The 24,685-nt window shown below is 38.6% G+C and overlaps 1 pseudogene; it reads left to right on the top strand.

The window, feature by feature from the left end:
- Window positions 1-1,221: 1,221 nt before the first annotated feature.
- Window positions 1,222-24,685, top strand: part of LOC121443165 — a 29,814-nt pseudogene continuing 6,350 nt past the window's right edge.

The raw sequence follows: 24,685 nt of genomic DNA, 5'->3' as shown, positions 1-24,685 counted from the left end.
ATCCTTAGCACCAAAAGTCCAACTTCTTCCACATCTGGCTGATAAATTTCCCACCTCAGATTCTTTCCCAGAGCTCCTATCTCTGCCCAGAAATCCCGCCTATTCTCTTCTGCCTAGCTATTGACTGTTCAGTTCTTTATGAAACCTGTCAGAAAGTGCCTTAGACAGGTGAAGTTAAACAGAGACACATCTTCACAGTGTACAAAAGATGATCCCAACACAGAACCACTGTGGAGAGAACTGGTTCCTGCACACATGCACTGTTGTATTTATGCAGTTTAATGATGCTGTCACTCCACATTCCAGATATCTCTCTTGTCAAAGTCACTGATCATCTTCACAGGGTGTTGCTATACAGGCTCTCTCCATTTTACCTTCCCATTTTACCAATCAGCTGCAGTTGACACAGTCATATTTTTCATTTGGAAGTTTTATCTGGAATTTGTCTGTTGGATTCTGGGAATCTACACTGTTGATATTTCCTGTACCAATGTTGATTCCTCATTTACCACTGGATCTGTTCTCTAACACTGGAGTGTCTGCGACTCTAACCTTTTTGTTCCATTCATTCTCATTGTTTTTCAAATGCTACTTACATGCCGGAAAATGCATGTACCCAATGCACTTCATTCTGCCACACTCACTTTTACTGTGTTTCACAGACACGGATTTTACAAATGGCAGGGGTTTGTAACAACTCCCCCCAGCAAATCTCTCAGGGCATTGTTTTTCCTATAGCATATTTCTCCTTCCTATCTTTGTCATATTTTGGTAATTCCTACATTTCAGACTCCTTCAACGTTGCTATCTCTGTTATAGTGACTAATGGTCTCTAGTGTTAACTGTTGTAGTATTCTAGTGCCCCGTGGACAGCATTCATAGAAGATATTAATCTTCATCAGTGACTCTGTGTTCAGCTAGTGAGGTGGCTCAGTGAGTTAAAGTACCTTCCTCCAAACCTGGCAACCATGGTTGGATCCCCAGAACCGACATAGTGGAAGGAGAGAATCAGCTCCTTAAGGTTGTCTTCTGTCCACCACGTGTGTGCTATGGCACACCTATGCCTCCACATGTATACACAATAAATAAATGTGAAATTCATTATAAAATAATGTGTATATATTTGTGGCCATTTTACTCTACCAAATGGCTATTTCTCCATATCTCCCCCTCTTCAGCTTTTCCTATTTTACTGAATAACAACATATTAAAATTAGGTCAATGTCTCACAGGAAATTTTCTGCTCCCAAGCATGGGTCCTTGGGCTTCTTGCCTCAGAAGTGCCACAGCAGGCATCATGAGAAAGTGAAGAGCTTCACCAAAGATGACCCTTCCAAGCCTGTTTACCTCACGACCTTTCTAGGTTAAAATGCTGGCATGACCTACATTGTCCGGGAGATTGACAGACCAGGATCCAAGGTGAACAAGAAAGAAATCATGGAGGCTGTAACTATTGTAGAAACACCACCTATGATGGTTGTGGGCATAGTGGGATATGTCAAAAACCCCATGGGATCTCTGTACCTTCAAGACAGCATTTGCTGAGCACGTCAGTGATGAGTGTAAAAGGCGCATTTCTACAAGAACTGGCACAAATCTAATAAGGCCTTCACCAATAAGAAATGGCAGAATGACACGGGCAAGAAACAGCTGGAGAAAGACTTCAATATCATGAAGACGTACTACCAAGTCATCCACAAAATTGCCCACACTCAGATGGGTCTGGTTCCTCTGCGCCAGAAGAAGACACACTTGATAAAGATCCAGGTGAATGGGGGTACTGTGGCTGAGAAGCTAGACTGGGCCTGGGAGAGGCTTGAGCAGCAGGTTCCTGTGAACCAAGTGTTTGGGCAGAATGAGATGATTGATGTCATCGGGGTGACAAAACGCAAAGGTTACAAAGGGGTGACCAGTCATTGGCATACAAAGAAACTGCCCCATTAAGACCCATTGAGGGTTGCCTGTTTTGGTGTTTGGCACCCTTCCAGAGTGCTCTTCTCTGTGGTTCGGGCTGGGCAGAAAGGCTACCGTCATCAGACTACACATCAACAAGAAGATTTACAAGACTGATCAAAGCTACCTTATCAAGGATGGCAAGCTGATCAAAAACGATGTATCTACTGACTATGACCTTTCTGACAAAAGCATCAACCCACTGGGTGGCTATGTCCATTATGATGAGGTAGCCAATGACTCCATCATGCTCAAAATCTTGGTGGAAACCAAGAAGCGAGTGCTCACTCTCCACAAGTCCTTGCTGGTGCAGACCAAATAACAGGCTCTGGAGAAGATTCACCTGAAATTTATTGACACCACCTCCAAGTTTGGCCATGGTCATTTCCAAACCATGGAGGAGAAAGCATTCATGGGACCACTGAAGAAGGACTGTTTTGCCAAAGAGGAAGGTGCTTTATGCCAAAATTTGCTTAACTAGTGTGGTCTCAATAAAAACGTTTCCAGTGGAAGAAATAGAAAGAAAGAAAGAAAGAAAGAAAGAAAGAAAGAGAGAGGAAGGGAGGGAGGGAGGGAGGGAGGGAGGGTGGAAGGAAGGAAACAGAGAACATCGTGGAGAATGTTTCCACAATGTGTGTGTATGTGTGTGTATTTATGTGTCAATATATTATCATCTGAACATCACCAGACTGTCACATTATCAGCTTAAAAGATACCTTTGTTTTCTAAATGGAGTTTTATTCTATATAATTGTATGAATGTTTTATGCCTAATATGCTGATGGCAGAAGTTGCAAAGTAATCCCACACTATTTCAGAATTGCATATAACAAAGGGTTATTTATTTAGGGGAGACTTACCGATCACTGTCCTAGATCACAATCCTCTGCATGAATGGGAACAGGAACAGAATATAGCAGCTGGAAGTGAAAGCCAGAAGCAAGAGAGTCGGTGTAGGCTTTACAGCTGCATTTATAGTATAAGAGACCATGCCCAAGTGGGCTGGTATCTTAAAGGCTATTGACTGAAGGAGCAGAAGGAGCTCCCACAGTACATTCCCCTTTTGTTTAAATAGGAGAGTTCCAAAACCAATACAAAACTATGTACACTAGGAACAGATATCAAGTATAATATTAGAATTACAACTAGTATAAACAATATTAAGCAAGGAACATATACTAAATGTTTTAATAAACATTCTATTGTAAGGAGTCTATGTCTTATATTGGAAATGGCTTGGCTAGATCATAGAAGGATGGAAACTATGACTATCTAATGTTCAACCCCATCAAAAACCTGAGAAGAGAGATAATATTACTTGAGTAGGCAGGAAGTACAATCAAGCAGCTTCTGAAATGTGCAGTAGATGACAGATACAATTGGCTGCCTGAGCAATCACCCAAAGTTTTGTTTGCAATATTGAAGCAACCAACTTTGGCTAAGGCCTAGAGTAACTGATAGATCATTTTAAGAGGCAGGAAATTTTTCAAAACCGTCTTACCCTGTCTTGGCAAGATTTGATAGTCTTTTCTCTTGTATACTGCTTGTCCAGTCTAGACATCATGCACTTTGTCTAGACATGGGCAGTTTCTTGCCCAAAGGCCAGTTGTGCCAAGAAGAAGACAAACTCCAAGTGAAGTGTCTTTGGTGCGCAACACTCTCTTGGGAATAAATCAGTGCTGCCAGGAGCAATCGTGTCTCACATCAACAGAATCCTAAGTTATTTAAATGCCATATTCTACAGATCTTTGAAGTGGTTGAAGGTTACCTGTCTATGCAGTATACAATCTCTGTGTATCTAAAGAACCTAATTAGTCAGACTAAACATATAACAAACATGAATGACTATTGACCTACATAACTTAAAGATTAAGACTTCATGTAAGATTATTAAACAATCTTTAAACAATTGTGCCGTAAAGGAGGACAATGACATCAAAATGTAAACAATGTATAAATATCTTAATCATAGGTAGAAATATATAATGAAATGTGATAAATATATCCTAAAATTGTATCAATATACAAAATGTCTTAAATGGAGATAGAAACATGAATAAATACAATATGACAAATATTGTATTTAGGCATGTAAATATGCATAGTTTTACAAATATTGTAAACAAAAATAACAAATATAATTTGAACTTGTATCAATATACAAGAAACTATACCAGTGTAAATTGTCCATAAATAATAGCTCACAAGCATTTACTCTATTACTCACTATTATTTACTATTATTTGTGTGAATAAGTTCACACTAAATTACCTATTCTATTGAATCTTCCCTTTTTTTGAGATCTCTAAACCTACATAATTTCTACCCCAACCCCCAACTCCATGCAAGTAATAACCCCTAAATGGTGTCTCTAATGGTGACAACAAACTGTGTTAGGGGAAGGGATGATGCTTTCTAGAATTACTTCCTGCTGTCATGGGGGCAATGTTTATTTTATGGAATCCTATAAAAGTAAAGTGATGGTTAAGTTTCAAGATTGCTGTTCTGTATAATTACAAATGGTCTCTGAGTAGTTGATGGGGTCTTTTTGTTTGTTTGTTTGTTTGTTTTGAAGTTGTTATTTGGAGAATAAGTTCTTATCTGGCCAGAACATTGTAAGAAGGTGCACCATTTCTGAAGCTGGTACCCAAAAACCAGTCTCATAGTACTACTATCAGCATCATGAAGTCATATCAACCAGATGGAGTTATTGTTGTGTGGCCCCATCTTCTTCCTGGAAGCTTCAAAGATTACTGCAGGAAAATCTATTGTTTATTGTGGAAAGCTTAAGCATCATTCATATAAACATTTATTCAATGAAAGATACAATATAAACAAAATGGGCATGGAGAAAAGTAAAATATTTCCTTAAAATCTATATTCATACTGTCACATATCAGATGACTCCTAACATGAGACAGAAATTCTGAATTTTGCTTTTAACAACATCCTTTAAAGGATAGCCATTGTCCAATTCCAAAGTCAGCTCTTATTTTTAAGTAGAGATGTATACATGTCCAAATATTTAAATTTACTATGCAGATAATACAGCATCATAAGGCAGATTTCTCTTTGTTTGTTGATTCTTTCTGGATATGTATGTTTTTATCTTTAGGCATCTATATGTCCAATGTTTCTCCACTCTTTGAAGATGATTATTTTCCTGCAAAGACAAGAACAGAACCTTGCCCCAACCCTTATGAGGTTTTCTTACCACCTGTAGGGTTGTCACCTCTGTGGATGAGCCATAATTTCTCTTTCTGAAGAGGTTTCTCTTGTTCAAACTGAATCTTTATCAATTTTGATGGTATCCATAGCTTTTCTTCTCCTGTAGAAACAAGAGTTAAAACCCTTCCCCAATGTAGCACATCTCCTGGTTTCCATTCTGAGGTCAACACATCCTTGAAATATATTGGCTGATTTAATTCAGAAGATTTTTCTATTATCCAATGTCTCTCTGATGCTGTTGTTCTTTTCTCATTAGCATTAAGAAAATTCAAGGTTAATAAAGCATTATGCAATCTATTTCTGGAGGCATTTCCATCCCTTTCTGTTTGTTTAGCTTATCCTTTATAGTTTGATTTGATCTTTCTATAACTGCCTGACCTGCAAGATTGTTGGGTATACCTCTAATATGCTTTATATTATAATAAGCAAGAAATGTTTCATTTTCTTTGAAACATATACTGGACCATTATCTGTCTTTATTTGTTCTGGTATATCCATGATGGCAATAACTTCTAATAAATTCATGATTACTGAATCAACCTTTTCTGAGCTCAAGGCAGTTGCCTATTGAAAACCTGAATAAATATCAATGGCGTCATTTACATATTTTAATTTTCCAAATTCTATAAAATGGAACACATCCATCTGCTAGATTTAATTCATTTGAGTACTCTTTGGTTTACTCCCTGCTGCTAATGGTGTTTGGTTACAGAAAGAGTAAGTGGGACATTTCTTTATAATCTCTTTAGCTTGTTGCCATGTAATAGGAAACTCTTTCTTTAAACCTTTGTTGTTGACATAATGTTTCTTATGAAATTCTGAGGCCTTCAGTACACTTCCAACCAATAATCAATCAATTTCTGCATTACTTTGTGCTAAAGGACCTGGTAGACCAGTATGGGATTGGATGTGTGTTATGTATATGGTACAAAGCCTATTCTTGATTATATCTTGATCCTGTATGAATAATGAAGTCAATTCTGTTTCATCTGGTAAAAATTCAGCAGTTTCAATATGCAAGACATCTCTTTCTGCATATTGTGAATCAGTAAACTTATTGAGAAGTTCTTTAAAATCTCTTCATACCATGAGAATAGCAATAATTCTGCCTTTTGGACAGAATTATAAGGGCTTTGCTCCACCTTACTTAAATTTTCTGATTTGTAACCTGCCTTTCTGATTTATTTGCATATGTATAAAATGTATGGGATCCAGTTATTGATACATCACAGACAATTCAGGGAAGAATCCAAATAGTTCTCTTTATAAGATTAATTCTATCAATTTTTGGGATAATTGCTATTAATTTCTCCCCCAAAATCAGCACAAGCTCTTTGCCAAGTTTCATTGTCTTCCAATAATTTTTAATTTTATCAGCAGTAAAAGGAACTATAATCTCTGCTGGATCTATACCTGCTAGTTGATGAAGTCTCAATTTTCCTTTTATAATTAATCAAAATCTTTCTCCACATACGTTTTAAAATTTTACTTGTTTTTTAGTGGTAAAAAGATCCATTGTAAGATAATCTTCCCTCTGCATTAAAATTTCTGTAGGGGACCCGGGCGGTGGTGGCGCACGCCTTTAATCCCAGTACTCGGAAGGCAGAGACAGGTGGATCTCTGTGAATTTGAGGCCAGCCTGGTCTACGAGAGTTAGTTCCAGGACAGGAACCAAAAGCTACAGAGAAACCCTGTCTCAAAAAATAAAAAAAAAATAATTTCTGTAGGGGAAATTCTGGAAGGCAATATGACTAGACAACAGTTAAGATTTGGATTCACTCTATCTACATGTGCCTCCTGTAATTTCTCTTCAACAGCCACCAATTCTGTTCCCACTTCAGCTGTTAATTCTCTGGGACTATTTAAGTCTTTGTTACCATCTAAGGTTTTGTTTAAATAAACTTTTAGGTCAGGTGTTATCCCAACAGCCAGTTGTAGGCTGGAAATACCTTGTAACAATCTTTGGAAGTCGTTAAGAGTCCACAAGTGGTCTCTCCTAATTTGTGATTTTTGTCTTGTAATTTTCTGTAAACCTATTTTGTAACCTAGGTAATTGACAGACTCTCCTCTTTGTATTTTTTTCAGTAGTAATTTGTAATGCCCATTTAGGCAAAGCTTTTTTTTTTACTTCTTTAAACATACTTTCTAAAGTATCTTTATTTGAGTCAGATAACAAAATGCTGTCCATGTAATGGTAAATTATATAGACTTAGAAAATTGCTTGCATATTCTTTCCAATGACTGATTTACAAAGTATTGACACAGTGTGAGACTACTGATCATTCCCTGTGAAAGGATTGTCCACTGGTATCTCTTAGTAGGCTGAGAATTATTGTAAGTAGGCACTGTGAAAGCAAATTTTTTTTGATCCTTTTCTTATAAAGGTATAGTGAATAAACAATCCTTTAAATCAATAATTATAAGAGACAATCCTTTTGATAATAGAGAAGGCAGAGGAATTTCAGACCATAGAGGGCCCATAGGTTGGATAACTTTGTTAGCAGATCTTAGATTTGTCACCATTCTCCATTTTCCAGATTTCTTTTTAAGAACAAATACAGAAGAATTCTAAGGGCTGGTTGATTCTGCAATATGGTGAGCATCTAATTGCTTCTATACCAGCTGTTCCAAAGCCTGCAGTCTGTTTTCCATTAAAGTCCATTCTTTAACCCATATGGGTTTCTCCATTAACCATTTTAAAGGCAAGGCAGTTAGTACCTCTGGAGGTTTGCTAGTTGATTTGTGTTCTTGTACAGTCTGAATGACTGGTGACCATTGTTTATAATATTTTATAATATCTTTCCCAGAAACATGGGTTTTGGATACTGCATGAATGTTAATCTGGGTATTCCATTGCTGCAATAGGTCATGGCCCCATAAATTCACTGCAATATTAGCTACATATGGCCTTAGCCTTCCTTTCTGTCCTTCTAGCCCTATTCATTCAACCCACCTTGTACTTGGTTTTACTTGAGATAGGGTTCCAATTCCTAAGAAACGAATATCTGCCTCTTGAAGAAGCCAATCTGGATGCCAAGATTTTGAAGTAATAATAATCACAGTTGCACCTGTATCTAGTAATCCCTCAATTACAGTGTCATTTTTATATATGAATGGAAAACAGGAACTGAGTCTGGCTCTTGCAGCCAGAAGCAAGAGCCGGAAGCAAAAGAGAAAGAGAGCGAATAGGCTTTACAGCTGCATTTTAGTATAAGAGACCATACCCAAGTAGTCTATTGGTTGAAGGAGCAGAAGGAGCTCCCACAGAAATATACCATTATTTTCCTATGTCAATTAATGTACCTTATAAGTGTAAATCTTTTTCTTTGAGATAGGTCTTACTATGTAGTGCGGGCTGGCCTGGAACTCACTATGTAAGCCAGGCTATCCTGGAGCTAACAGAAATCCACCTGCCTCCACCTCCTAGAAGTGGGGGCTTAAAGGCTTGCATCACCACATCTGGCATAAGTGTAAATCTCAATGGCCAATTAATTTTCTACATTTTGCATGGATTTTTGAAAATGCTTGGATCCTTTGTCCCTATTCATTCTTTGTTTTTTCAAGACAGAGTTTTTCTGTGTAGCCCTGGCTGTCCTTGAATGCATTCTATAGACCAGGCTGGCCTCAAACTCAGGGGTTTGCTGCCTCTGCATCCTGAGTGTTGGAATTAAAGGCATGTGCCACTGTGATCAGCTGTTCCTGATTATTCTTTAAGAAGTATTATTTGAATCTGGATAGACGCCCAAGAAGGCAAGAGTACATACTGATCTTCTAGAAGTCCTGCGTTCTTTTCCCTTGCCCACATGGGACAGTTCACAATGGCCTGTGACATGAGCCCCAGGGAATTCAATGTCCTCTTCTGTCCTTTGCAGGCACAAACAAACACATGACACATACACATAGATTCAGTATACACCAGTAAAAATAAACAAAAAGAGATTACCTGTTATATAATTCAATATATTGAACAAGTTTAAATGATCAGGACTATTAAACCTTTAATGAAGGCATAATAATGGAGGCAATATCTTTGCATGGGGCTCTCACCTATAATTCTAGCACTTGGGAAATTAAGGAAAAATTATTTTGAATTTGAGGACAGTCAGGGTTACATAGTAAAACCCCCATCTCATAAATAATAATAAAGGATATTAGTTATGAAGTTAAACATGTTTTGAAATGTTTAATCTACATTCCTCTCTAAGGGAAATGGCAGCATATTGTGTGAAATAGTGCTCTGTTGTATAAGGTATTTAAATTCATTGATGGGAAAACACCATGGACTAGGTGCAAATTATTACCCATGAAGATATACCTTGCTGTGGGAACTCTTTCAGCCAATAGACTTTAAGATACTGGCCCAATTTGGACATGGTCTCATGTACTATAAATGCAGGTGTAAAGCATGCATGAGTCTCTTGGCTGCTCAATTCAGTTCCAGTTCCCAGCACACACAGAGGACTGTGGACCACTACTCTTTCTGTGAGTTTATTCCCAGATAAATAAATCTTTGTTATACTCTATTCCAGACTATTGTGGAACTCTTGTACACCAGCAAATTGGCAACAACATGGTCTGAATCCATGCCACTGCAGGGCCCTGCCCAGGCCCTTATTGCCTTGTCCCACCCTATTCAGCTTAACTACACCTCCACAGATGAACTACCTCTCTGTGCAGCTTCACAATGCTTGGCTTTGCTGGCCCATCATGGCGATTTGGCAACTCCCCACTGGCTCATGGCCCATGTGGCGTGTTCAGGCCTGCTACTACTGCCAATGCGTTCTGCTGCAACTCCTCCATAGCTTCTCTGGCTTCTGCCAGGCCTGCTTTGATAAGGCCAAGTTCTTACTCTGGGAGCAAGGGCTCTAATCCTGCACCTGGAGCACAGATTTACATTTCCAGTTCAGATCCACAAATTCTTGGATTGAGCTTGGGCCAGTAACCTCATGGCTAGTATCTACCTGCTAGCTCTGGGTTCCTTGATATTCTGCCCATCTCAAACCTCCATAGGCAGATGTGCTGTTCTTAACTCATTAACCAAAATTGTTAGTATTTCTAAGTCTCAGATAATTCAAGTATGGATCTAGGACTTGTCTTATATTCGCAACTGGGACACCTGCTGGCCAATCAAAATTATTATGCCAACAACAATTTTCTGAAAATTATAATGGAAGTAAGTTGATTAATAAATAAAGAAATAAATTTGAGCGGCACTTTGTTTATGAGCTACCCAACCAGCACGGAGATCTGATCTGGGCACCAGGAGATCCATCTCTGGGGTGAGAGAGTTTCTGACCCGTGGCAGCAGCCCGGGACACAAAACTACTTCCTGCAGGGCCTATACTCCTGCATACTGCCTCTCTCTTCCTATCTCACCCAGTGTGCATCAAGAACCCTCCCCACTTCTGCATCCCTGCCGTCTTTGGGCACATAACAGCACCCAGCCTAGCCTGTCTGGGTGCTGGGATCAATCTGGAGGGCAGTCGGGTGGGCGGGAATTCCTTTGTTTCAATAGCCTGCCTGCAGCAAGCAAGGTAGGTGCTTTGTTTATGAGCTACCCAACCAGCACTGAGATCTGATCTCAGCACCAGGAGAGCCATCACTGGGGCACCTAAAGAGCCATCACGTGAAAGTGCCATCACTGGGAAGGTATATCAGTGGGCAAGGAGACCTGTTCCTGTAAAAGAAGATCCTTAGGGGAGCATTCAGAGGAAGAGATGGGCAGGCGCCAATGTAAGAATTCACCCAACAATCTGAAAAACAACATGAAACCACCAGAACCCAGCGACCTCACAACAGGAGGACATGAACAACTTAATCAAGAAGAAGTAGAAAAAATGAACTTTATGAAAGTGATTGACGTCCTTAAACAGCATGTAAAAAAATGCCCTTATAAATATGGATGAGAAGTATAACAGAAAGTTTGAAGAATTGAATAAAGCAGTGAATGATACCCTCAGAAACCAATGAAAAACAATCAAACTGATAATGTAAACATTTCAAGACTTGAAAACTGAATTGGAGATAAGGGTGAAAACACAAACAGAGGGCTGGCTGGACATGGAAAATCTAGGTAAATGCATAGAGACTACAGAAACAAGCATAACAAGCAGAAAACAAGAGATAGAAGAAAGAATCTCAGATTCTGAAGATAACAGAGAAAATAAATGCACTGATCAAAGATACAGCAAGTTCAACAAACTCTCATCACAAAACATTCAGGAAATATGGGACACAATAAAAAGACCAAACCTAAGAATAATAGGAGTAGAAGAAGGAGAAGTGCAGCTCAATGGTCCAGAAAATATATTTAATAAAATTATAGAAGAAAACTTTCCCAACCTAAAGAAAGATGTACCTATGAAGGTTCAAGAAGCATACAGAACACCGAATAGGCTGGATCAAAAAAAAATCCCCTCACCATATAATAATCAAAACACAAATCATACAGAATAAAGAAAGAATATTAAGAGCTGCAAAGGAAAAGGGCCAAGTTACTTATAAAGGTAAGCCTATCAGACTTATACCTGACTTCTCTATGGAAACCATGGAAGCCAGAAGGTCCTGGATAGATGTACTGCAGAAACTAAGAGACCATGAATGCAAGCCCAGACTACTATACGCAGCCTAGCTTTCGTTAACTATAAATGGAGAAGATAAAATTTTCCAGGATAAAAACAAATTTAAACAATACATAGCCACAAATCCAGCCTTACAGAAAGTAATAGAAGGAAAATCACAAACCAAGGAGTCCAACAATGACCACAATAACTCAGACATCTAGAGACCCTTCACCAGAATTCTTCCAGAACTTCCAAGAAGAACTAATACCTATACTCCTTAATGTATTTCACAATATAGAAACAGAAGAGGCATTGCCAAATTCCTTTTATGAAGCTACAGTTACCCTGATACCAAAACCGCACAAAGACTCAACCAAGAAAGAAAATTATAGACCAATCTCACTCATGAACATTGATGCAAAATTCCTCAACAAAATACTGGCAAACCGTATCCAAGAACACATTAGAAAAATTATCCATTATGATCAAGTAGGCTTCATCCCAGGGATGCAGGGCTGGTTCAACATACGGAAATCTATCAATGTAATCCATCATATAAATAAACTGAAAGAAAAAAACCATATGATCATTTCATTAGATGCTGAAAAAGCATTTGACAAAATTCAACATCCCTTTATGATAAAAGTATTGGAGAGATTAGGGATACAAGGGTCATACCTAAATATAATAAAAGCTATTTACAGCAAACCGACAGCTAACATCAAATTAAATGGAGAGAAACTTAAAGCCATCCCACTAAACTCAGGAACACGACAAGGCTGTCCACTCTCGCCATACCTCTTCAATATAGTGCTGGAAGTTCTAGCAATAGCAATAAGACAACATAAGGGGATCAAGGGGATTCGAATTGGAAAGGAAGAAGTGAAACTTTTGTTATTTGCAGATGATATGATAGTGTACATAAGCGACCCCCAAAACTCCACCAAAGAAATTTTACAGCTGACAAACACCTTTAGTAATGTGGCAGGATACAAGATCAACTCCAAAAAATCAGTCGCCCTCCTGCATACAAAGAATATGGAAGCAGAGAGGGAAATCAGAGAAGCATCACCTTTCACGATAGCCACAAACAGCATAAAATATCTTGGGGTAACTCTAACCAAGGAAGTGAAAGATCTATTTGACAAGAACTTTAAGGCATTGAAGAAAGAAATTGAAGAGGATACCGATACCATAAAATGGAAGGATCTCCCTTGCTCTTGGATTGGGAGGATCAACATAGTAAAAATGGCAATTCTACCAAAGGAAATTTATAGATTCAATGCAATCCCCATCAAGGTCTCATCAAAATTCTTCACAGATCTTGAGAGGACAATAATCAACTTTATATGGAAAAATAAAAAGCCCAGGATAAAAAAAAACAATCTTATACAATAAAGGAACTTCTGGAGGCATTACCATCCCTGACTTCAAACTCTATTACAGAGCTACAGTAATGAAAACAGTGTGGTATTGGCATAAAAACAGAGAAGTCGACCAATGGAATTGTATAGAAGACCCGGATTTTAACCCACAAACCTATGAACATCTCATTTTTGATAAAGGAGCTAAAAGTATACAATGGATGAAAGAAAGTATCTTCACCAAATGGTGCTGGCACAACTGGATGTCAACCTGTAGAAGAATGAAAATAGATCCATATCTATCACCATGCACAAAACACAAGTCCAAATGGATCAAAGACCTCAATATCAATCTGAACACAGTGAACCTGATAGAAGAGAAAGTGGGAAGTACATTACAACATGGGCACAGGAGATCGCTTCCTATGTATAACCCCAGCAGCACAGACATTAAGGGCAACATTGAATAAATGGGACCTCCTGAAACTGAGAAGCTTCTGTAAAGCAAAGGACACTGTCACTAAGACAAAAAGGCAACCTACTGACTGGGAGAAGATCGTCACCAACCCTGCAACAGACAAAGGTCTGATCTCTAAAATATATAAAGAACTCAATAAACTAGACTTTAAAATGCTAATTAACCCAATTAAAAAATGGGGCACTGATCTGAACAGAGAATTCTCAACAGAAGAAGTTCAAATGGCCAAAAGACACTTAAGATCATGCTCTACCTCCTTAGCAATCAGGGAAATGCAAATCAAAACAACTTTGAGATATCATCTTACACCTGTCAGAATGGTTAAAATCAAAAACACCAATGATAGCCTTTGCTGGAGAGGTTGTGGAGGAAGGGGTACCCTCATCCATTGCTGGTGGGAATGCAAACTTGTGCAACCACTTTGGAAATCAGTGTGGTGGTTTCTCAGGAAATTCGGGATCAACCTACCCCTGAACCTAGCAATACCACTCTTGGGAATATACCCAAGAGATACCCTATCATATGACAAAAGCATTTGTTCAACTATGATCATAGCAGCATTATTTGTTGTATCCAGAACCTGGAAACAACCTAGATGTCCTTCATTTGAAGAATGGATGAAGAAAGTGTGGAATATATACACATTAGAGTACTACGCTGCGGTAAAAAACAATGACTTCTTGGATTTTGCATGCAAATGGATGGAAATAGAAAACTCTATCCTGAGTGAGGTATCCCAGACCCAAAAAGAGGAACAAGGGATGTACTCACTCACAATTGGTTTCTAGCCATAAATAAGGGTCACGGACTCTATAATTTGATATCCTAAAGAAGCTAAGTAAGAAGGTGAACCCAAAGAAAAACATATAGTTGTTTTCCTGGGTATGGGAAGTAGACAAGATTGCCGGGCCAAAAATTGGGAACTTGGTGGTGGGGTGGAACGGGGATAAGGGGAGATGGGGAGAGAAAAGTAAGAAGGGGATAATGGGGGGAACTTGGGGAAATGGGATGATTGGGAGAAAGGAAGGTTGGATAGAGGAGCAGGGAATCACATAGCTTATTTAAGGGAGCCATCTTAGGGCTGGCAAGAGACTTGAACCTATAGGGGCTCCCAGGTGCCCAGGGCGATGTCCCCAGTTAGCTCCTTGGGCAGCTGAGAATAGTGAACCTGAAATGACCCTATCCTATAGCCATACTGATGAATATCTTGCATATCACCATAGAATATTCATCTGGCAATGGATGGAGATAGAGACAGAGACCTACACTGGAGCATTGGACTAAGCTCCCAATGTCCCAATGAGGAGCAGAAGGAGGGAGAACATGAGCAAGGAAGTCAGGACCACTAGGGGTGCAGCCACCCACGGAGACAGTGGGGCTGATCTATTGGGAGCTCACCAAGGCCAGCTGGACTGTGATTGAAAAAGCATGGGATAAAAACCAGACTCTTTGAACATGGCGGACAATGAGGGCTGATGAGAAGCCAAAGATAATGCCACTGGGTTTTGATCCTACTTCATGTTCTGGCTTTGTGGGAGCCTAGCAAGTATGGATGTTCACCTTCCTAGACCTGGATGGAGCGGGGAGGACCTTGGACTTTCCACAGTGCAGGGAACCCTGACTGCTCTTCGGACTGGAGAGGGAGGGGGAAAGGAGTGGGGGGAGGAGGAGAAGAGTGGGGGGAGGGGGAGGGAAATGGGAGGCTGGGAGGAGGCGGGAATTTCTTTTTTTTTCTTTCAATAAAAAAAAGAGAAAAAGAGTTCTTCAGTAAAAAAAAAAGAAAGATATTTGAAAATAAATTGTAAACCAACCCCAAGATAATATCAAAATCCAGGAATTTAACAACATTTTTGTTTCTACTAAGGATGGAATTCTGCAAGAACTACATGAGCTACCTTGTACATATATTTTTTGTGATCATGGTGGCAATTAGCTTTGCTTTTCATAGTGTATCCTTAAAGAAATGGTTTGATATCAGAGTCAAGAATGAGAAAATTTTAGAAAGGATACAGTCTTTAGCTGAAAGGATTCATACAATTGAAAATGCTAACCTTAGTTTGACAAGCAAAATTCATGTCAATGGGTTACAAAACTTTACAAAAGGGTACTGAGAGATTACCTAAAAGGAATCATTCTTTTGAAATTGACAATCAAAGTCTGTTAAAATTTATGATAAGCTAAAAGGTAGACCACTCCTCCAGGAAGCAATCTACACACCAATCAAATAATATCTAAGGATGACAAGATATTATTATTATTATTATTATTATTATTATTATTATTATGTTTTTTGAGACAGGGTTTCTCTGTGGTTTTGGAGTCTGTCCTGGAACTAGCTCTTGTAGACCAGGCTGGTCTCGAACTCACAGAGATCCGTCTGCCTCTGCCTCCCAAGTGCTGGGATTAAAGTCGTGCGCCACCACCACCCGGCTATGAGAAGATATTATTAATGGAAATTGAAAACCTTGGAATCATGTGCAGAATCAGAACAAGAAATTAATTGATTTGATAATATAAGTAGAAATATTTACAGGTCAATAGATTCAGGCTTTACAAATGAGTGATAAAAAGAGTTGAATAAATTGAAGAACTTGTCAGAATTGATAAACAAGAAGAGGAGGTACAGGCAAAGTATTTAACTTTGCCAGTACCTCTCAGAGTCAGACATGACTTACCAAGAGTTGTAGCTACTTATTCTGTTATTACTTCTGGAAATCCAGCAAATATTCAAAACTAATACAAAGAATATAAATAGAAACCTATACATATGAATGATTAAAAGAAATTAAGCAGGCAGTAATATCTTATGACATGCAGTCACCATTTGATAGGGAGATGGTAACAACATGGACTTTAAGCAATAGGGTTCCTTCCTCCACATGAATGGCTTCATTTAGTCTCAGCAGTGCTAGAAGTTGGGATGCAGTTATAGTAGAAGTGCTATTGTAGTGAGGAGGTGTAACATGAGGGGGCCTGCCTGTTGGGGTTTCTGTCCCGCCCAGTACCCCACAGCTAGCAAGTCCCAAAGAAAATCACACATAGGTCTACATAAGTGATAAACTGATTGGCCCATTAGCTCAGGTTACTTATTAGCACTTATCACTTATATTAACCCATTATTCTAATCTATGTTAGCCATGTGGCTCAGTACCTTTCACAGTGGAGCACATTACATGTTGCTTCTTTGAAGTCTAGGCAGGAGTGGGGGAAGAGCTTCCTTCCTCCCAGAATCCTCCTGTTCTCCCTGCCCTGCCTCTACTTCCTGTCTTGTTTTCCCACCTATGCTTCCTGCCTGGCCAATCAGCGTTTATTTAAAATATGATTGACAGAATAGAGACAATTGTCCTGCACCATTTCCCAACAAGAGGGGCCTGCTTGCTGGGGTTTCTGTCCCACCCAGTACCCACAGTTGGCAAGCACCAAAGAAAATCACACAGAGATCTCCATAAGTTATAAAACTGATTGGCCCATTAGCTCAGTTTTCTTATTACCCTCTATCTCTTGTCTGGTTGACCCACAAATACTTCCTGCTTGGCCAATCAGCATTTATTTAAAACATGATTGACAGAATACAGATAATTCTCCCACACCACTTCCCCCTCTTTTTTTTTTTTTAACAAAGGAAAATACCCATAGTCCATCTTTTGGGAATGTGGGCATAGTATTCCATGCTACTTCTTGCTGGTTGAGGGCGCTAATAATCTTATGGGGACCTAAAGAAAATTTAGAGTTATAATCAAGTACTGACTGGAGTATCCAGTGAGTCTTGATCATTTCAGGCAGCAGTCTTGAATCTGTTCTGGATGTAGAACCCTTGACAGCCAAGCCATCTGTTCCTACAAGAGATTTCTCAGTGGTCTTCCTTGATCGAACCAGATTTTTCTTAACTCAGAATGAATCCACAGCCTCTCAGTTTCTGTGGAAACAAAAGCAAAATCTCTTCTCTAAAGTAACAGACCTTCTGACTTCAATTTTGAAGTCAAGGTACTTTCAAAGTACCTATCTTGGATTAGTTTAGCAGCATTTATAAACAAATATCTGTTAGCAGCTGTTGCTCCTTCCTCAGCATTTAAACAATTCAAAGAGAGCTTAATAGCATACAGTATCAAGATTCTCTGTGTATTTTCCATCTTTATGTGGCTTTACTTTAACCTCTATTTCTTTTATTTTTACTTTTACTGTTTGAGACAGGTTCTCTGCATATCTTTGGCTGTCCTGGAATTGCCTCTGTAGACCATGTTGTCCTTGAACTCACAGAGATGCTCCAGTCTCTGCCTCCCAGTGCTGGGATTTAAAGGTGTGTGCTACCACACCTTGAAGTCACAGAGATCTGGCTGCCTCTGCCTCCCAGGCATTGGGATTAAAGGTGTGTACCACCACACTCTACTAGTCTCTTTCTTTCTTTTTTATTTTTAAGAACTTTAACCTTTAGCTTACATATATTTTTTTATCACACTGTAAACCACTTAGAAGTTTTCTTCGACTTTGAATCTTTCTTTTACTGTATATCTCTCTTTTTGTGACCACATGATTCTTTAATTTACCAAGCAATATTGGTAGTACTAAAGCCATGGCTTTGATGGCTGTATCCAGCCCATTCCTTTGTTTTCCAGCCTCATGGCAGAGGTACTGCCTGTAGCCATATTTATCACCACAACACCACAACTCTCTTGCGTTTCAACGTCCTTGCCAGCAAGCAAGCTGCAGCATTCTGCTCACAGACCACACACAGTCTGACTGCCTGCCTGAAAGAGTCAGAGTTTACCCTGGCAGGAAGGCCCAGAAAACTAGCATTTTAAAATGGTGCAGCTTTTTTCCTGCTACGGCTGAAAACCGAAAAGCATACATTTAGCTTTACATAAACACTGTTTAAGTGTTCATGCAGGACCTCTTAAAAGAGCTGCAAGGTTTTGCAGCTAAAACTGAGTCAGGAAGCCTCTCTTAGATGAGAGTGCTTACTTGCCTCTAGCAAGCAGAGCAGCCCCAAGAAATTGCTGCTACCAAGAAGCCATGCTTTACTCTATTCTTTTCTGCCCAGAATTACTTCCCAAAGCTTGATGTGGATGCAGTTGCCCCACGTTGGGTGCCAGATAAAGGCATAAGTCATAAACAATCCCACACTGGTTTGGAATTATTATTAATAGAACAGTTATTTATTTAGAGGGGAAAACTTACAGATCACTGTCCCAGACAACAGTCCTCTGCGCAATCAGGAAAGGAACCTAGTCACCAGAAGAGGAGCTGGAAGCAAGAGAGCAAGAGGAGGGCAGTTGCTACTTTTTTAAAGAGAGAGAGAGACCCACACCCCAATGGGCTGGTGTCTCAGTGGCTATTGGCTGAAGGAGCTGAAGAAGCTCCCGCAACAAGGAGGCTAAAGCCTTAGAACAGCAAGCTAGAGTAAAAGTATTTAAAGCTTCCCAAGATCAAAGTCTTAGTGAGAGTCATACTGATCCATAGACTCAAGCTATTTACAAATAACAATCTTGTCCCTATACTATTTAGCAGCCTTGAATGTTGGGACAGGATTAGAGAATCAGGAAAAAAAAACTGAATCATATACTAAGTTCATACAAGTCCCCAAAGAACCCTTTAGTGACTTTTTACATAGGTAGACTAAACCTGTACATATATGGGGTAGCTAGATAAATACTTATTGAAACTCTGGAGTTTGAAAATGACAACTTAGAATGCAAAAAGGACTTGATCCTTTAAATGTCAGATCAGGATCAATACATGAATGGATCCTGCACACAGTCATTGTTGAGTCATTCGAATGTAATACTGAGGCTTGAATAGAAAAGCAATTTCCAAAGGTATGAGGAGACATCAAAATGTCAAATGTTTTAATTGTGGTTGAATAGGATATCTGAGAAAAGACTGTAGATAAGACATTCCCAGAAAGAATGTTTCCTCTGTGGATGACAAAAATAGAAGGTTTGAACCTTCTGGATTATATAGAAAATATGGCAAAGGTCAATACTGAACCAATGAATATAGATTAACAAGGGACAAACAAAGCAACAAGTTACCATTGGGAAACACCTTGGGGGCCTCTCACAGGACCTCAAGTTAAACATGGTCCAGTCATTCCCAGTCACTGTGGAGACACATCTCCCCAGAAAAATTTTGATAAATCTAGTGCCTGTTGTAAAATACCATACTGCTTTGAATGATAGAATAAACATGAGGATGAGTCAAAAATTTATGTTAACTAAATTCATGTAAAAAATGTTAACTAAGGAAACAATATGGGTTAAACAATGGCCTTTAACGGAAGACAATTGCAGCCTTTAGAACAGGTGGTACAGGAGCAATTGGATGCTCACTATATTGAAGAATCAACTAGTCCTTGGAATTCTTCTGTATTTATTGTTAAAAAGAAATCTGGAAAATGGAGAATGGTGACAGATCTAAGAGCTGTCAATAAGGTGATTCAACCAATGGGTCCTTTACAATCTGGAATTTCTTGTCTTCCCTATTGCATAAAGAATGCTTTTCTATAGTTTAATGATTTGAAAGATTATTTCTTCATTATACTTCTACACAAAAAGGACAGAGAAAATTTTGCCTTCATAGTGTCTACTTATAATAAGTTTCTGCCTACTAGGAGCTATCAATGGACCATTCTCCCACAGGGAATGCACAATAGCCTTAACATGTGACAATATTTTCTAAGTCAGCCATTGGAAATAATATGTAAGCAATCCCATAAATCTATAGTTTACCATTACATAGATGACATTTGCTATCTGATTCAAATGTAGATACTTTAGAATGTTTGAAGAAATATAGTTTTGCCTAATTGGGGATTACAAATTACTCCTGAGAAAATATAAAGAGGAGAGTCTGGCCGGGCGATGGTGGCGCACGCCTTTAATCCCAGCACTCGGGAGGCAGAGGCAGGCGGATCTCTGTGAGTTCGAGACCAGCCTGGTCTACAGAGCTAGTTCCAGGACAGGCTCCAAAGCCACAGAGAAACCCTGTCTCAAAAAAAAAAAAAAAGAGGAGATTCTGCTGATCTTCTAGGTTTTACAATAGGTTTACAGAACATTAGAACAGAAAAGGCACATATTAGGAGAGATCAATTAAGGACTCTAAACAGATATGTACTCCTTTTTTTTATTGGATTATGTATTCTTTTGGTGACCAATTTCTTGAGTTCTCTGTGTATTTTGGAGATCAGACCTCTGTCTGATGTGGGGTTAGTGAAGATCTTTTCCCATTCTGTAGGCTGTTGTTTTGTCTTGTTGACCATGTCCTTTGCTTTACAGAAGCTTTTCAGTTTCAGGAGGTCCCAGTTATTAATTGTTTCTCTCAGTGTCTGTGCTGCTGGGGTAATATTTAGGATGTGGTCTCCAGTACCAATGCATTCCCACTTTCTCTTCTATAAGGTTCAGTGTGGCTGGCTTTATGTTGATGTCTTTGATCCATTTTGACTTGAGTTTTGTGCATGGTGATAGATATGGGTCTATTTTTATTCTTCTACATGTTGATATCCAGTTATGCCAGCACCACTTGTTAAATATGCTTTTTTTTCCATTTGATATTTTTGCTTCTTTATCAAAAATCAGGTGTGGATCAATATCTGGGTCTTCTATTTGTTTCCATCCAGTTTTTTCAAATTGGATAATTTGGTTTTTTGATGACCAATTTCTTGAGTTCTTTGTATATTTTGGAGATCAGACCTCTGTCTGATGTGCAGTTGGTGAAGATCTTTTCCCATTTTATAGGCTGTTGTTTTGTCTTGTTGACCATGTCCTTTGCTTTACAAAAGCTTTTCAGTTTCAAGAGGTCCCATTTATTACTTTTTCTCTCAGTGTCTGTTATACTGGGGTTATATTTGATGGGGTTAAAGACTAAATAGTCTTGTTACTTTCCTCTCATTACTTAGCCAAGCTATATCTAATATAAGACATATTTTTTTAGGATAGGATAACTATTGAAACATTATCATGTGTTTCTTGCTTGATGTTGTTCATGCTGGTTATAACTCTAATTTTTATACTTTATATTTGTTCTTTTTGTGCATAGTTTTGTATTAGACTTAGAACTCTCTCATTTAGACAAAATGGGAAGTGCTGTGGGAACTCCAATCAATAGCCTTTTGAATACTGGCACACTTTGGCCAAGTTGTCATGTACCATACATATATGTAGACTAAATGAGTATAAGGGCCTTGGGCTGCTGGATTCAGTTCTGGTTCACAGTACATGCAGAGGACTGTGGATCAGACCTCTTTCTGTGAGATTATCCCAAATATTTAAACCTGTGTTATACTTCATTCTGGGCTAGTGTGGAAATTTTTCATACTGCACCAGTGCCTTTTACTAGTGACCTCTAGGCTTCTGTAGGGTCCCAAATATATGTTCTGTTCTAATTCCACCACCTTCTTCTTTACTTTAGCCACCATCTAGGCTTCTTCACGGACCTTCCATACATTTGTCTACCCCCAGAACCTTTTTTGCACTGCCTCTACCATTCTACTGCATATCCAGACTTCTCACATTCTTCTATAGGGCCTGGCCTGGTGAGTGGCTAATCGTGATCTTTTCATATATGCCTTTTTCATAATTTACAAGATTTTGCCTGGGTCCCACAACCAGTATACAGGTCTAGTTTTAGCTTCCAGCCTTCACTGCAGAGGATATCTGGGTTGGGCCAGTGTCCTCACTACCTATATGCCATACTACAGGATTCTCTTACATTAGATTCAACCTTTCCAATCAGACTTAACACCCCACATTTCCATCTTAGAACAGGAAGAAAATCCTGTATACCAGTTCAGTCTGCTCTGCCCAGATGACACCATTCTACTCAAGACAGTCCCAACGTGTCCCCACATTTTCTCTTTTCACCTACACTGCTCTATCCATAGCAAACTTAAAACTAACAAAGGAAGTCCACATGCTTAGATAATTCCATAGTAATACCACCAATATGAAAGAGAAAGCCAGTATATTCTCCCCCAAACATATCAGTCATATAGAAATATTTGCTTATGAGAATTACCTAGATGTATTTCAGGACAAAGAAATTAAAAAGAACAGTCATTTCTACAGAGAATTCAGGGAGTTCAAAGAAGACAGAAAGAAACAGCACAGTAACAGCAAGAAGCCAGAGTGATGCTCAAGAAAACTCAAACTTCAGGTTGATTAAAATGATGATGACAGTCCAATAAAGAAACAGAAGCATTGCAGTGGACTCAAGTAGAAAAAAAGGTGGAGTTGGAACACCAATAGCCTAACTAGAAAACTCAAAGGAAAGCCTGACAAGTAAGATCAACTAATCAGAAGACAGAATATCAGGTTTCAAAGAGAAATAGAGAGTCTAGACCAAATAAGTGATAATCAGGAAATAATTTTAAATACATAGGAAAGGAAGACACAGGAAATTAAAAACAAAACAAAAGCCAAACCTTTGAATTATAGGCACAGACAAGAAAGAAGAATCACAAATCAATGGCATGGGCCAGATTGTCAATAAAATTATAAAAGAAAACTTTCTCAGCCTAATGAAAGACACACCTGTAGACAAAAGTTCCTGTCCTTCCTGTTCCTGCAGCCATTCAGTCTCAAATAAACACACACAGGCTTATATTAATTATAAACTGTTTGGTCTATTGCTCAGGCTTATTACTAACTAGCTCTTACAACTTAAATTAACCCATAATTATTATCTATATTTAGCCATGTAGCTTGGTACCTTTTCTCAGTAAGGCATTCTCATCTTCCTTCCTCTGCATCTGGTTGGTAATTTACTCTCTGCTTTTTCTCTTCCCAGGTTTTCCTAGACTGGTTGTGCTGCTTATACTTCCCGTCTGACTACTGGTCAATCAGCATTTTATTAAACCAATATTAGTGACAAATCTTTACAATGTACAAAGCATTATCCCACAGCATTTCCCGATATTTTTCTTTTCAAAACAAGAACCCTGAATCTAATCTCCTTTGTTTATTTTTTTACTGAACATTATCCATAATTACCTTTAACCAACACTTTAAACAAACATCCATAATGTAGTTTCCTAGGCTACTTTCTATTCATTAAAGGTTTCTGGTAATCTTTGGGGAACCCTGAGAAAATTTAGGATTATGGTCAAACCCTGACTATAATATTCTGCAAGGCTGGATTACTTCTAGCAGTCACCTTGAAAGTGTTCTGGATATAGAAATCATAGTAAACAGCAACAGAGGAGCTCTGAGACATTGGCTTATCTGGGCCATCTGCTCCTATCTGATATTTTTTAGGGAGTCTTCCTCTATCAAACTTAATTTTTCTTAACCCAGAATAAATCTACAGCCTTTCATTTCCTGTGAAAATAAAAGCATAACCTCTTTCCCAAAGTAACATCTTTTGACTTAAAATTTGAGGTCAAGGTATTTTTTAAATATATAGGTTGGTTTAATCCAGTGGCATTTATAATCAAATGTCTTTTAGCAACTGTTGCTTCTTCCTCATCAGTCAAATAATTCAAAGACAACACAATAACATACAGTGTCCAGACTCTCTGTGTATTTTCCATCTTTATGTTTGTTTTTTTTTCTTTGTTTGTTTATTACTCTGGTTTTTTTTCTTTTTGGTTTTTCAAGACAAGGTTTCTCTGTGCAACAGTGTAGCTGCCCTGGAACTAGCTTTATAGACAGGTAGGTCTAGAACTCACAGAAATCAGGCTGCCTCTGTCTCCCAAGTGCTGGGATTAAAGGCATGCACCACCACTGCCTTGCTTCTATTTCTTTTTTAAAGATTTCCTCCATCCTTTTTCTTTTCTCTCCTAAGCATATATATATATCTGTTTGTATGTATATATACACATATGTAAATAAAACACACACACACACACATATATATATATATACTGTAAATTTTTTAGAGGATTTTTCATCTGAATCTGTCATCATTGTATATCTCTATCTTTTTATAACAACATGAATCTTTAATCTGCTATGTGGAATGACTAGGATTAAAGTGGTGGGTTTACCAGCTGGCTCCACCCCACTCTTGACTTCCTGAGTTTCTACCTTTATGGGTTGGGTACTGGTGAGACTCATGTTTATTGCTACAACTCTGTGAAGTTTCTAGGTCCATGCTACTAACAAGAAG

Source organism: Microtus oregoni, unplaced genomic scaffold (genome assembly GCF_018167655.1).
Source record: "Microtus oregoni isolate MIOR12 unplaced genomic scaffold, Mior012 000101F_ref0000407, whole genome shotgun sequence".
Taxonomy (NCBI): Eukaryota; Metazoa; Chordata; class Mammalia; order Rodentia; family Cricetidae; genus Microtus; species Microtus oregoni.
This window is presented reverse-complemented; position numbering and strand designations above follow the sequence as displayed.